General features: G+C 34.1%; 1 pseudogene; it reads right to left on the bottom strand.

Moving 5' to 3' along the window:
* Window positions 1-7,303: 7,303 nt before the first annotated feature.
* On the bottom strand, window positions 7,304-7,860 carry LOC122751097 (annotated as a pseudogene).
* Between the last annotated feature and the right edge of the window lie 5,920 nt (window positions 7,861-13,780).

Genomic DNA, 13,780 nt, shown 5'->3' with positions numbered 1-13,780 from the left:
ATTTCTCAAGTACAGGGCTTATATACCATTATTAGGGCCAGAGAAGTTGTGAGTCAGTCAGTTAACTTGAATTTGAGAACGAGTAAACAAAGATAAGATGTAAAGGAGAAAGTGTATAGGGGTGTGGGGGTGAGGAGAAAACAGGGTTAATTTATAGAGGCGAAACAAACTTGCTAAAGAAAGAAGCAGTTTTATCCTGAGCTTCATTGATATCATGATAGGCCTCTCTAATCACTAATATAACCAGCATTTACCAAGCTAAAAGCCTTGAAACATCTTAACAGTTACAGTCACTTTAACGCCTTGGGCCTCAGTTTTCTTGACTGTAAAATGAGGAACTTAAGCTATGTGGCCCAAAGTTCCTTCTAACTCTGAACTTATAACCTATGGTATCTTTACCAGAGCCAGAGGAATCAGGAGAAATACATCAATGTCTTCCTAAGATTAGTAAGGAAGTGTAAAAAAAGTGAACATTGAAGAAAAGCTGATTGTCACAAGGCTTCATGTAGCAGATTCTTAGGTAAAGAAGTCTGTGAAGGAAAGAAACGAAGTAGGGAATCTTCCCTTCAGCTACTTCTAAGGGGCTAAACAAAAGAAACATACCGGAGGACCCTGAAGTGTGTTTTTGAAAAAAAATATCAAGAAATAGGGGTTCTATATTATTATTAGTAATAATAGTATTATTAGTTTTAGTATTTTGTGGGGGCAATGGGGGCTAAGTTACTTGCCCATGGTCATACAGCTAGTAAGTTTAAAGTGTCTGAGGCCAGACTTGAACTCAGTTCTTCCAGAACCCAGAGCTAATGCTTTATCCACTGCACCACCCAGCTGCTGCCCCCCTCCTTAGCACAATTTTTTAAAGATTTCCAAAAGATGCTGAGCTCCTAAATAATGTAAACAATTTATAGCACTCTTAACATAGATTGATATATGATGATAGTTAGATAGATACACATATAGTACATATGAAACATAAAATACATATCTTAAATTCAATTAAAGATTTCCCAATTGTTTTAATGAATTCAGACAAAATCAGGGCTATTTTGTGTAGATACAACCATATCATATTGTACTTAAACAGTGAATTAAAAATTCTAAGGCTATATGCTATGAGATTTTTTTGGCAGTCAGCACATAAGATAGATAATGTATCTTATAGTATAACTGGAAAGTATAAAACAAATAACTCCATATGGAGGTAGGTACAAATACATCCCCTCTAGTAACACCTAACATTTAGTTATCACTGAATAATAAATCATTTCCTGACATATGGAGACTGTGGGTGTATAATACATCTTTGAAGTTTTGCTGATGATGATGATGTGGGAAAAGTTCTACACATGGGTGAAAGGAGAGATCCTGTAATAAGCAATCAATATTTATAAATATATATATATACATATATCATATATGAAATTGATTAATTTAAAACAAAGAAAATAAGGAGAGAAACCTATAAAAATTAAGCACATGTGTATATTTACTGATGTTGGCTTATTTATGGGATATTTTCTATTTATTAATTCATTTTATATTTACAATAGCTATAGGACTTTAAACTGAGCTTTTTGGCTCTTAAACTATTGCTCTTGCCACTATATGACATTGTCTAATATACCCTCCTAAAACTAATAAATAATTCACAACTGGAAAAAGCAATTAAAACCATCAGAAATAAGTTATCCTGGGGAGGCTTGTGGTTCTGCAGGTCAAGGAACCTGATTGAATAGATTTATGTCTCAATAATCCCAATTAGTCCTATATGGACTGAAAATGTCATTTAAGATTTCTTGCTTATGTCTCTCATATCTGGTACTGAATTTTAAAAGATGTAAAGTATTGATAAAATTTAGCAACCACTTAAAATCCCCAGTAGTTTTACCATAGCATATGTAACTTAACAAATAAGGCAATTTAAACACACATTTAATGGATAATGTAAACACTTACGTTTTTAATTTAGTAATGAAATGAGGTTGGGATTATGTAATTAGGAAACAATGTAGCATTGATTTGTATTTTATGTATAGAGTATATCAAAAGTGCTCCTTGTTATTTTCAAAATAATTATTTATTAATTTTAAGTCTTTTTTGTAGCCAAACATGTATGCTTATAATTTTATCTTTAAAATGTACTAAACTAATACTCTATTTGATATAAATCCTTTGATTCTTTAGCTGATAAAAGGAATGGTATACAGGCAATTCTCTGCTGAAGCACATTTTTTTTCTTTTAGTATTTTCAAATCTTTTTAAATCAAATGTTTAATTAGGAGGCGATAACCAGAAGTGTTACCACATGAATTCAAATTATACTTTGATTAAATTTCACAACACAGCATGGAGCTATAACAGAAATGAACATTATGATGAAATTATAATTACTTAGTAATAGATATTAAGCTAAATAACTGTTAAATAGCCCATTTCAGAGGATTTAATGTTAGGTGTTCAAGTAATAGTGTGGGTTTTCAACAAATGTGACCCTTCTAGAGTGCTCTAGAGTCTTAGCTCTGTGGCTTCACCATGTTAATTTTTAATTTTAGTTGGACATCATAATCAGCAATGTTCTTTTATACATGTGAAATAAATAACTAGTTTAAAATTCCTTAGGATTGTGCAGGTAGGTATTGAAATGGTGTAATAGTAAGAATGCTGAAAGCTGGCTCTGTTTTAAAGGTATCAAAAAGAGAGAGAGATGAGGGATGCTTAAATAAGTTCTCTATTAAGGAAAATGGTAAAAAAAAATATTTGTTAGGCAATAGTGGAGGAAAAAGAGCCATAAGGTTTATAGGGTTGAATTGGAAAAAGGTATATGTGTTCGCAAGGAAGCCTCTAACTTAGAAAAAGTAGTTAAAAGGCTATTTTCAAAAGAAAACAAAGACCAAAACGGGAGGAAAATTACTGTGTTGGGGATGGCATCAGGGCATTATAACAGATTCCTAACATATCTGGCTGTAGTAGTTCTTGCCCCCATTACATCCATCACAAACTATCCTTCTACCCTGCCATACATATGCATAAATTTTATCATATCATTGCTCTGCTTAAAAGTTTGGGGGATTCTCTCTTATCTCCTGAATAAAGTTTCAACACCTTAACCAGATATTCAACATCTCCCACAGGTTGGCACTACCCAAATCTATCCATATTTATCCTACTCAATATAACTCAATAAATATTTCGTGTTTACTATCTTCAAATTAGAAGCACAAAGGCAATAATAAAACAATCCATACTTTCCTTCTAAGACTTGGCAGTGGGCTGGGAATAGATATAGCATGTATGCAGGTAAAACTAATGCAAGTTAGACTATAATGGAAGCAAAGACAAAGTGTTATAGGAATATTTTCTGAAGGACAGAGGGGTAAAGTCCTAGATTTGGGTACAATATTCAGGACTTGGGGGTGGTGTAAGATATATTGGATGTTAGAATGAAGGACAAGAGCATTATTATGAGAGATGTAGTTCAGCAGAATCAGCAGTTGGATACAAGATTGAGAAGGGAAAGAGAAGAGGTGGTGTTGAATTAGAGCCTTGGTTCCCTTAACCACATTAATGGCTGTAGCCCTACTGAAGTGCTTCCTATCCTCTGCATGTGCTTTATACATCCCTGTCTTCATGCCTTTACTTGTACTATTTGCTATGCTTAAAATACTTTTTCTCTCAACTATTTGTTGAATTTTCACCTTTGCAAAAAATAAAAATCTCAACTAAAATATCCATGAATAAAGAAACACTTATTACATGCCTAAACTGTGCCAGGAACTTTTTCCATGAAGTCTTTTTTTTTTTTTTTGATTGAAAGTAATCTATCATTAGTTTATCTTTAAAACCTCCTCCCTTCTGCCAAGAAACCACATGCCACTTGATTTTCACCAATGCAATGTATACAATTCAACAATTAAATACATCAATGAATCTCTGACTTGACAGTTGCTCTTTCTAGCCTTGTAGACAAAATGGTAACACATGAGTTGAAAGATACTAGAGTTTGATGGATTGGAGAAGTTTTAACCAAAGGAAAGTTATTAGTGAATGATTAGAGGGAGATATTAATTGGAACTATCCAATAATTTGCCCATGATCTTATGATATAGCATATTTTAATCAATGATATAGATAAGACAATAATAACTTTTTTCTAATATTTTCATGTGTCCCAACCTAGAACACTGCTAACATATTACATGATAGATTGCAGAAACAAAAAAAAAAGTCTCAAAAGATTATAAGAGGGTTCTGCAAATTGAAGCCAAAGGGATGAATCTGGCCTGCTGCCTGTTTTTGAAGTAAGAACTTTATTTAAAAATGTAAAAAAAAAACAACCCTTTTTTAGCTTTTAGACAATAAATAAATAGGAAGTAATAGGCTGGATTTTAATTGTAGGTTATAGTTGGTCCACCCCTGGGATAGAGCATAACACTCATTCAAAATACTCAGAAATTTAATGGATAAAAATTTTGTCAGGGGCAGCTAGGTGGTGCAGTGGATAGAGCACCGGCCCTGGAGTCAGGAGGACCTGAGTTCAAATCCAGCTTCAGTCACTTACACTTACTAACTGTGTGACCCTAGGCAAGTCACTTAACCCCAATTGCTTCACCAAAAAAACAAAAAACAAAAAACAAAAAAAATTCTGTCATACTTGAGTTTAAAAATATGCATAATTAGGGAGGGTCAGCTAGGTGGACTTGACACAAGCTGTGTGACCCTGGGCAAGTCACTTAACCTTCATTGCCCTGCAAAAAAAGAAAAAGATCTGCATAAATACATGGTGGAGAAGATATGGCTGGATGGTACTATATCTGAAAAAATTATTTGTGGGTTTCTGAACTGCAGTATCAATATTAGTGAAAAATTTAATATGGTAGCCAAATGAGCTAAAATACTCAGGTTATATTGAATAAACTAGCATAGCTTCCAGAAATAAGGAAATGACTGTCCTTATGTCCTTTATGGTAAGAAAACATCAAGAGTATTGTGTGGTGGTCCCCCACATTTTGGAAAACCATCAATAACCAGAGAGTATGTAAAGGGAAATAACAAGAATAATAATTATTTCATGCTATATAACTGAAAGAATAAGGGATTTTTAGCTTAGGAATTTGGGGCTCACTGGATATGGAAAATATTTATTTATTGTGGGCCTTTGTATTTTCTATATTCTGTTTGAAGAATGAAATAAAGTTTTCCCTATATTAAATATTTGCTGAATTTAAATGTAAATAGATAACATTTTAATCATATCTGTAGAGACTTAGGCATGAATTCTATTCTGGGGTTCCCAGAGGTAATTCTAGGGATGGGAAAAATGAGTCGCAAACAAATATCATTTGGGGGTAGTGGGCTCTAAGGATTGAACTCTATCCTTCTAAACCCCGATCCTGGGGTCCTGAGCCATAGGTTACATCACTGAGAACACTGATTAATTAGGATAACATGAGTTTAGAGGTCAAGTTAGGTAAGGGAACTTTGTAGATGTTTAGCCTTGAGAAGAAAAGAAAAGACTTTTGAAGTCACTGTTTCTGTCTTCAATCCCTGCTACATGGGGAGGGATTAGACTAGATTTCTATGACTTTGTGTAATTTACCTCATAGAGAAGAAAGTATGGGTTTTATAAAAAAAACATGATGGCTAACATTTATATGATGCTTAAAGATTTACAAAATTAATTACATATATAATTCTTACTTGATCCTCACAACAACAGAGTATAGTAGGAACTGTTATTTTCATTATTACCCATATGAGGAAACAGAGACAGAGATTATGCAAATTTCACAGGGGTACACGGCAAGTAAATTGTTGTTTTAATATATTTGAACACAAATCATTCTGACGTAAAGTCCAGTGTTCTTGCTATTCCACTGCCTGGTCACTTTATTTATTTGTTTGTTTGTTTGTTTGTTCATTTGTTCCTTCTTTCATTTATTTATTTATGCTTTGTGGGGCAATGAGGATTAAATGACTTGCTCAGGGTCACATAGCTAGTAAATATCAAGTGTCTGAGGCTGAATTTGAACTCAGGACCTCCTGAATCCAGGGCTGGTACTCTATCCACTGTGACTCCTAGCTGCCTCCTGTCTGGTCACTTTAAAGAAAAGGACAAATTTCTTAGCTGTCAAAATTATATGAGATGTTTTGTAAGTACTGGGATCTCACACTAGAAGTATACAAGGAAAAGAGGAGTGAATACTTACTGAGAATTCTGTACAGGGAATTCTTTGTTTAACATATTTTATCGTAGAAGACCTCCAAGGCTCCTTCTAACGTGGAGTTTCTGCAATGCTATTTCAAATGCTATAGCAATCCTGTGAAGTTAGGTAGACAGAGCACCATGCACAAAGTAACCAACATGATCATTCTTATACGAATCCATTGACTTGTTAAGTGATACAGGGTAGGAAGTAAGAAAATTCATATTATTTGCACTTTAGGAATTTTTCAAAAATGTTCAGACAACCATTATTTTCTAAGATGCTCTAAAACAAGTGTAGAAGAGGATGTTGTCCATTTTTTCATAGATATAGTTCAAGTTGTGCTACACAGAGAGAAATAGTGATAATTGTTGATAAGCATTATATTTTTCTATGAAAAGGAGCAGCTCCCAGAACAGATGGTTTGACAGTGAAATTTTACCACATTTTTCAAAATATTCTTTATAAGCTTCTAGTAGCCCTACTTAATTCTGTCTATCAGCATGGGAAGATGAGAAGATGATGATGATTCAGGCATCATTAACTGTAATTTTTAAAAATCAGATACAACAATGTATTGAATACTACTTATAAGATATTGGGAAAGATTTCTTTGGAAGAGATTCTCAGAGTGTGTTAGAAAGGTTGCCAGGTAAGTGCAGATAGGTATGGTTAGTAGATTTATGAAGGTGGCTGGCAAAAATTGAAAACATTCACAGTGGAAACATGAATGTTTCCCTTGTGTGTCTTGTAAAAAGCAAGTATTCATACAAATTAAAATTAAGCAGATGTTCATTAATTGATTGCTGCATGTAGATATCTTCATTGGCCACTGAGATTAAACTTTAGATAGGCACTCTGAAGCAATCAGGGAAGACTTTGTGGAAGAGATACTTTGCTCTTAAATGGTGGTTAGGAGTCCATTTGATTTAATTTGGCTCCAGCTTAGGAGACTCTGAAATGCACACTCCAAAATAACAATATAAAATAGATTGTGGCTGAATTATTTCTTTTGGCTGTTTATATAAATATAAAGTACTAGTCAATCACTGACTTCAGTTTTGTGCTTTTTTTTTTTCTGTATACAGACGGACATTGTCTCAGGCCATTTGAAGACTAGCAAAGGTGTTGAAATTATTTTCATCTTCAGTAGTGACTTGAGCTTTCTTTTTTCTTGTAGACATTTCTGATTGGCATAACTGGTCCTGTAAGCTGGATTGCCAATTTGAGTTCTTCAGCAGAGCTATCTCCCCTCTTGGGTGCAGATGATTTCCTTGGGAAGAGGATCAGTTTAGACCTATATTCTTTCAGCCACTTCACATTTGCCTGGAGAGGCTCTGTAGAATTATTTTGGCGATGAGGGTCCACAAAGATACCAATGGTCTGTGCCATTTTTTATGGATTCCAGTCACCAGAAATTCTTCCAAGTTGAATCCTCTACCAGCACTTACTTTAGTGTGGTATCAGCAGTAGGGTACTTCACAATGGGCCAGATAGGACCAGAGGAAGGGCAAGGAGCAATTTGACATATTTTTGCTTGATGGGCCTTTCATCTCCTGATCTTCCTGGCTGGCTGGTTAAATCAATTGGCAACTCATCTTTGCCAGTCTTTTTGGAAATGGGGCTTTAGAATCATGCTATTTTGGCTAGGCACCATGGCTGCTTAGAGCCTTCCTTATGGGCATGACAGCCGGAGAGAAAAGAAGTGGGCATGTATTTCACATGTATCATTTTATACATGAGGAATCTGAGACCCAAGAAGGGTTAAGCAACTTGTCCAGTATCACATAGATGTGAATTGAAGAGCAAGGATTTCATTTATAAAATGAAGGTGTGGAAGGAGATGGGCTCTAAGCTGGTCCCTTTTAGCCTCAAATCTATGACCTATGATTTGAAGTTTGGCTTCAGACACATTAATACTTCCAAGAAGCTATACTATTCATATAACTTGTAGCTTCTCACAATGGCTGGTACTTGGAGTCCCAGTATCAACTCCATTTCTAGGAACATAATATCATTTCTACTGATTTCAATTTCATTTTCTAGAGACTCCCTTATTGTTTGTTTGTTTCTTTTTTCATGTCACCATCACATTCATCCACAACCATCACTCTTAAGCCCCATACATTTTACCTCCTGACCTTTTTTTTCAAATTACCAATAAGAACAGAAATTTGATAATAGATAGTCAATATTTTCTGGATGTCATATCATAAAAATGACATATACTCCCAAATATTTTGTGGCCTCTTTTTGTGGTCTAACATGTTGAAGACAATGCAAAGAATATACAAAAAGAGATTCTATCTAACCAGAATCCTTTGTGAGGATTTTAAAAATTCCAAGTCATTTATAACAATCAAATACAAAAAATTATGGGGTATCAATAAAAGGATTAATTCTGCTAGATTCAGGTTTTTTTTAAAGCAAATCAAGTGGAGTCCTATTCAACCATGAAAGTCCAACTGAAAAGCTAAATACTGTCTGAAGGCTTTCTTGATTCCTAATTTAGTGCTGACCTTTTCCCCCTGAGTCATCATATAGGACTTTGTTGCTGCCTCTCTTATGCAGTCATCATGCATTTTGCATTATACGTTTTTATATGTGTGTTATATCCTCCTACAAGTCTGTAAATTCTATGATGGAAGAGACCATGGATTAAGTAAATTTTGTCCCTGATGCCTAACACACAGTAGGCATTAAATAAGTATTTGTGGAATTTGAATAAATAGTACTTGTTCAGATCATGTTATATTGGTGAAGTAGACATGAGAGAATCAATAGAAAATGTTCTTATTTTTTGCCCTGAAGAGTTTATAGTTTAGTTCAGACAAAACACAAAGGGTGGATTAGGTTAATCTATAATCCCTTGTAACTCTAAGGTTCTATCCAGTAATTCTATAAAATTTGGTTTTAGATTAAGGATGACACCATTTCCAATTTGAAATGTTCATTAGGACTAATACTAAGAATTTTCTTGCTGGAAGCAATTTTAAAAGGTTATACAGTTCATCCTTCTACCTTCAGGCAAGGCAACATGTTAACTATCCAAGACTGATACAAATCTCTTTTGTTCAAAAGCAAGATATAGACATCCTAAAACGTATGTTGGTCTTCTAAAAGCCAGAGCTTGTATAAGGCAACCATTCACCTATTATTTTTTTTTTATCAAAAAAGAAAAGGAGGGTAGTTCTATGAGTGAACCATTCAAAGTTAAGGTATGCTGAGTAACCAATGCTGAGATGTCCAAATAAAGAAACACTTCTCAGACCCATGAGGAGCTTTTTGTCTTTACCATGTTTTGTTTTGTTTTTGAGCAGGAAATTGTCTCTTTAAAGACAAATAAAGATTCAATACACCATCATAGATTTATATAAACATATTGCTAATAATGACTTGTATTTCAATTAAGGACTAGAACAGTGAAGGAGGCTTTAATATTAGTGATGCACAATTAGATGACAGTGGGAATCAGTTTCCCCCAGGAATATTTTCTCCTTGTCTCATATATTTCTCCTGAATATTTCTATTTCATCAAAGTAGGAATGTTTCAGTAAGTGTTTGTGGCACAGTGTATCACAATATCTATAGTAGTTCCCCAAAGACCAGATGATCTTGTTACAGTGTGCATTTCAACACTATTCTTATCTGAAATAAGAAAAATTGGGCTACAGTAGTCAAATTTTCAGATCACGAATATCCATCTTTGTGCACATTACAACCTAATCCTGAAGTCAATTAAAAAATTGGTTGCAATAGGAGCTTGATTAAAATCTCAGATGTACTAATACACTTTCCCATTGCCCTTTAATTAAGGTTTTAATAGAGTCTGCAATTATCTAAGATTTTTCTCTTTGGCTTAAATATTTGTGTTCATTTTCTCAAACTTTCAAAGCTCAGTCTCTTAAGAACAAGAAATGTCTCTGACAACAAAGATAAAAATTACGAGGAAAACTTTTTTTTTTTTTGCTTTATAAGGATGCTGGAGAAAAGTCTTGAAAAAATACTCATTTTAATTCAAGGCATAAAATGCCTTCTTTTTCCACGTATCTTTTCCTTTTGGAAAAACATTACTTCTGGTAAATGAGATTGTCTTCTGTATACATTTCTATTTAAACAATACTATACTTGAGTAGACTTGAAAACTGAACCTTCATACTCAAGGCTATGCTATAGGAGTTTGAAATTTTGACTACGTTAAGGTGTGTGTATACATACATATGCATATACATACATATGGACATAATAGACATATATAAAACATATATATTATCAACTTTAATTATTGAAGGTTATTTCTTCAATACTTAAGTCTGTTGAATCATGGTCACTAGCTGTAGTAATATTTGTATAAGTAAAATTCAAATGCCAATTTTCTTAAATATCATATATGACATGATGAAATTGTTTCTAGCCTACAGAGTTAACATTTTTACCACTAATTTAAAATAGCTCTGCAGAAATTAGTGATTTGACTTTATAAGAGAAAGAATGATGCTTCTTTTTTGAAGCAGCCCAATTACTCAAAGTGCAGCATTCCCAACCTTCCCTCAGAAATTCCTAACAAAGCAACTAAATTCCAATGATTTCTTAGTGTTTGGTTAAATTGGTATTCACCAAAAATAATACCCCATATATGGGTTCCATCCAAAAGAAAATCAACAAAAAAGTATCTTCAAAGAAGGACTGTTAGGAGCTCACCAAATCCCCCTTTTACTATTTGAGCAAAGCTCACAGACAGGCCTCCCCCTGCTAGAAAATACGCACTGACTCTTAGTTAGCCCTTGAGAAGAGGGCTGTAAACCATAATGATCCTTTCCAGATGCAGATGTATTTGCTGGGCACCAAGGATGATGCATTTGCATAGGCACCAAGGAAACATCAAAGGACAGAAACATGCTCTTCATCTTAGATAAGGCCGACATTGCCCAAGGTCTACTGGACCTACTGCGGAACATGAACGAACCAATCCCCCCATCCTTTTTTGGCGCAAACTTCACACAAACACATTCCTTTTGCCTACCTCAAGTATATATATATATGTGTGTGTGTGTGTGTGTATATGTGTATATGTGTGTATATATATATATACATATATACAAATATACACATACATATGTATATACGTATATGTGTGTATATATACACACATATATGTATATGTATATATGTATATACACATATACATATGTGTATATATGTATGTGTGTGTATGTGTGTATGTATGTATGTATGTGTGTGTGTATATATATATATATATATATATATATATATATATATATATATATATATATATATATATATATATATATATATATATATATTATACTGTCCCAATAAACCTTGCCTTTTGCCTCCACCCAAGTGCATGGGGCCCTTCCAATCCCATCATATGTTTCTGTGTCTTTTTTTCCTTAACATCTTACCTGTAGCAGCACCGAACCTGTTCTAGCAGCCCCCCAGATATGAAGCTGTCAAAGGACTTGTAGTCTCCTTAGACTGTTGATAGTATATTCAGTTAAGATTAATAAGGAAACCACCAATGCTGCAAAAAAATTTGCCACAGTATAAATTGGAGAATACCAGTGTTATGGAAGAATCATAGCTTATTACCTTTTCTTTCTTTCTTTTTCTTTTCAGGGCAATGAGGGTTAATTAACTTCCCCAGGGTCACACAGCTAGTAAGTGTCAAGTGCTTGAGGATGGATTTGAACTCAGGTCCTCCTGAATCCAGGGCCAGTGTTTTATCCACTGTGCCACCTAGCCACCCCTCATTACCTTTTTTAGTTCAGGATGTCTGGCATGCAAAATATCCATAATGCCAAGTTTGAGGATTGTATCTCAAGGCTTGACCTACCACATCTGCTTTGCTCAGAATGGAAAATGAAGGGGGGAAAAACAGACTTAGATGAAGATAAAATAGTTTTTATGATGTGATAATGGAAAAGAGAAGTACAATAGTATAAAGTCAGTTACATCTACAAGAAATGATGAATGTCCTCCTAAAGAAAGATCATTGCAATTACTGATATAATGAGTGACAATAAGATATTTGGAACTAAATAAGATATTTGAAAAAAAAATTGACGTAGAAACTTTCTATTACTCGGCAATATAGGAAATAAGCTCTGATGTTTCTGCTTTCCATTCTGATATATTAAAGGAAGGTAGGCCATGTTACTGAAATTATATGAGATCTCTTTTTGCTTTAGTTCTCTGAAGATCTGTGAATCTCCAGAGTTACATCATCTACAAATGCAGATAACAACTATAAGCCAAATCAGGCTATTTGCTTTGGTTCCTAAGGTGAAAAACAGCCACAAAAAAAACCCCCCAAAAAACAAAAAAAAAAACCAAATCACCTATTATCCAACCTTATGCTAATGAGCTTTTCCAAATGTAGGCTGTTTTTTTGGAAGAAAAAGACACAGTCTTACAGTGGGCCAGGGTTTTAGTCTTTCTAAATGTGATGTGCTGGAAGGACCTTTAAGAAACCAGGGTCATTTCTTTGCCACAATGAAGTAATGAAGTCAGACATGACTGTATATTGAATATAAATGACTAACCTGATGTTATCCCCATAGCCCATTTATAAGTACTTGTGAAAATGCAAAAAATAATTTGTAAAAAAATAATCTGAATTCATTATATATAGTAGGTATTTGCAAATACCATTTAAAAAATTATGGAGGAAGCAGAATGTGTAGTAATGATATTCCTTTGATAAATGTAATTATTTTGATAAATAGATGCTGTACTTATTTGAATATGGTCAAGGAATATTAGAAAGCTACTCTAAAGCAAAGCACTCATTGAAGGCCAGCTGAAGTTCTCAAATGTAATAATCATGAGCAGAGGCTATGAAATGATAATTGCCAAGGGGAGGATTCTAATATTCAAAGAGACAATTTGGTGTCTCTCCCTTTTTCTCTCTTCTGTCTCTTTCTCTGAAAAGGTTAAAGCAGTACTCTCAAGTTGTCTTTCTTTCTTGTTCTATTTTTCTAGTTCTATCTTTGGGCTTATAGCCAGAATCATCATAAAATTCTGCATTGACTAATCCTCTTGCAAAAAAATAAATAAATAAACGACCACCATCTCTCTGATGTCTGTTTATAGAATTGTGTTTACTTGGATTAGGTACTATGGGCACCAAAATGATGCAGTAAATAGATTGCTGGGCCTGGAGCCAGGAAGTCTTATCATCCTGAGTTCAAATCTGACCTCAGGCATTTACTATGTGTGTAACCCTGGGCAAGTCACTCAACTCTTTTTGCCTGAGTTCCTCATCTGTAAAATTAGCCAGAGAAGGGCAAAACACCCAAACATTCTAAAATATCTTTTCCAAGAAAACCAAAATGGGGTAATGAAAAATTGAACACAATTGCAATGGCTGAACAACAAAATATTTGACGTTATTTTCTAGCACTCCATGGGAATGGCAATTCATTTGAATCAGGAGCAATGTGCCAGCTTTCCCCCCCCCCCCAATCTTTTCATTCTGATTAAAGGCATTTAAAACTCAATTTTCTTATGAACAAATAGAAGGCCTGCTGGTAGTTTCATGGATATAATGATGT

The sequence above is a fragment of the Dromiciops gliroides genome, chromosome 3, assembly GCF_019393635.1.
Source record: "Dromiciops gliroides isolate mDroGli1 chromosome 3, mDroGli1.pri, whole genome shotgun sequence".
NCBI lineage: Eukaryota > Metazoa > Chordata > Mammalia > Microbiotheria > Microbiotheriidae > Dromiciops > Dromiciops gliroides.
This window is presented reverse-complemented; position numbering and strand designations above follow the sequence as displayed.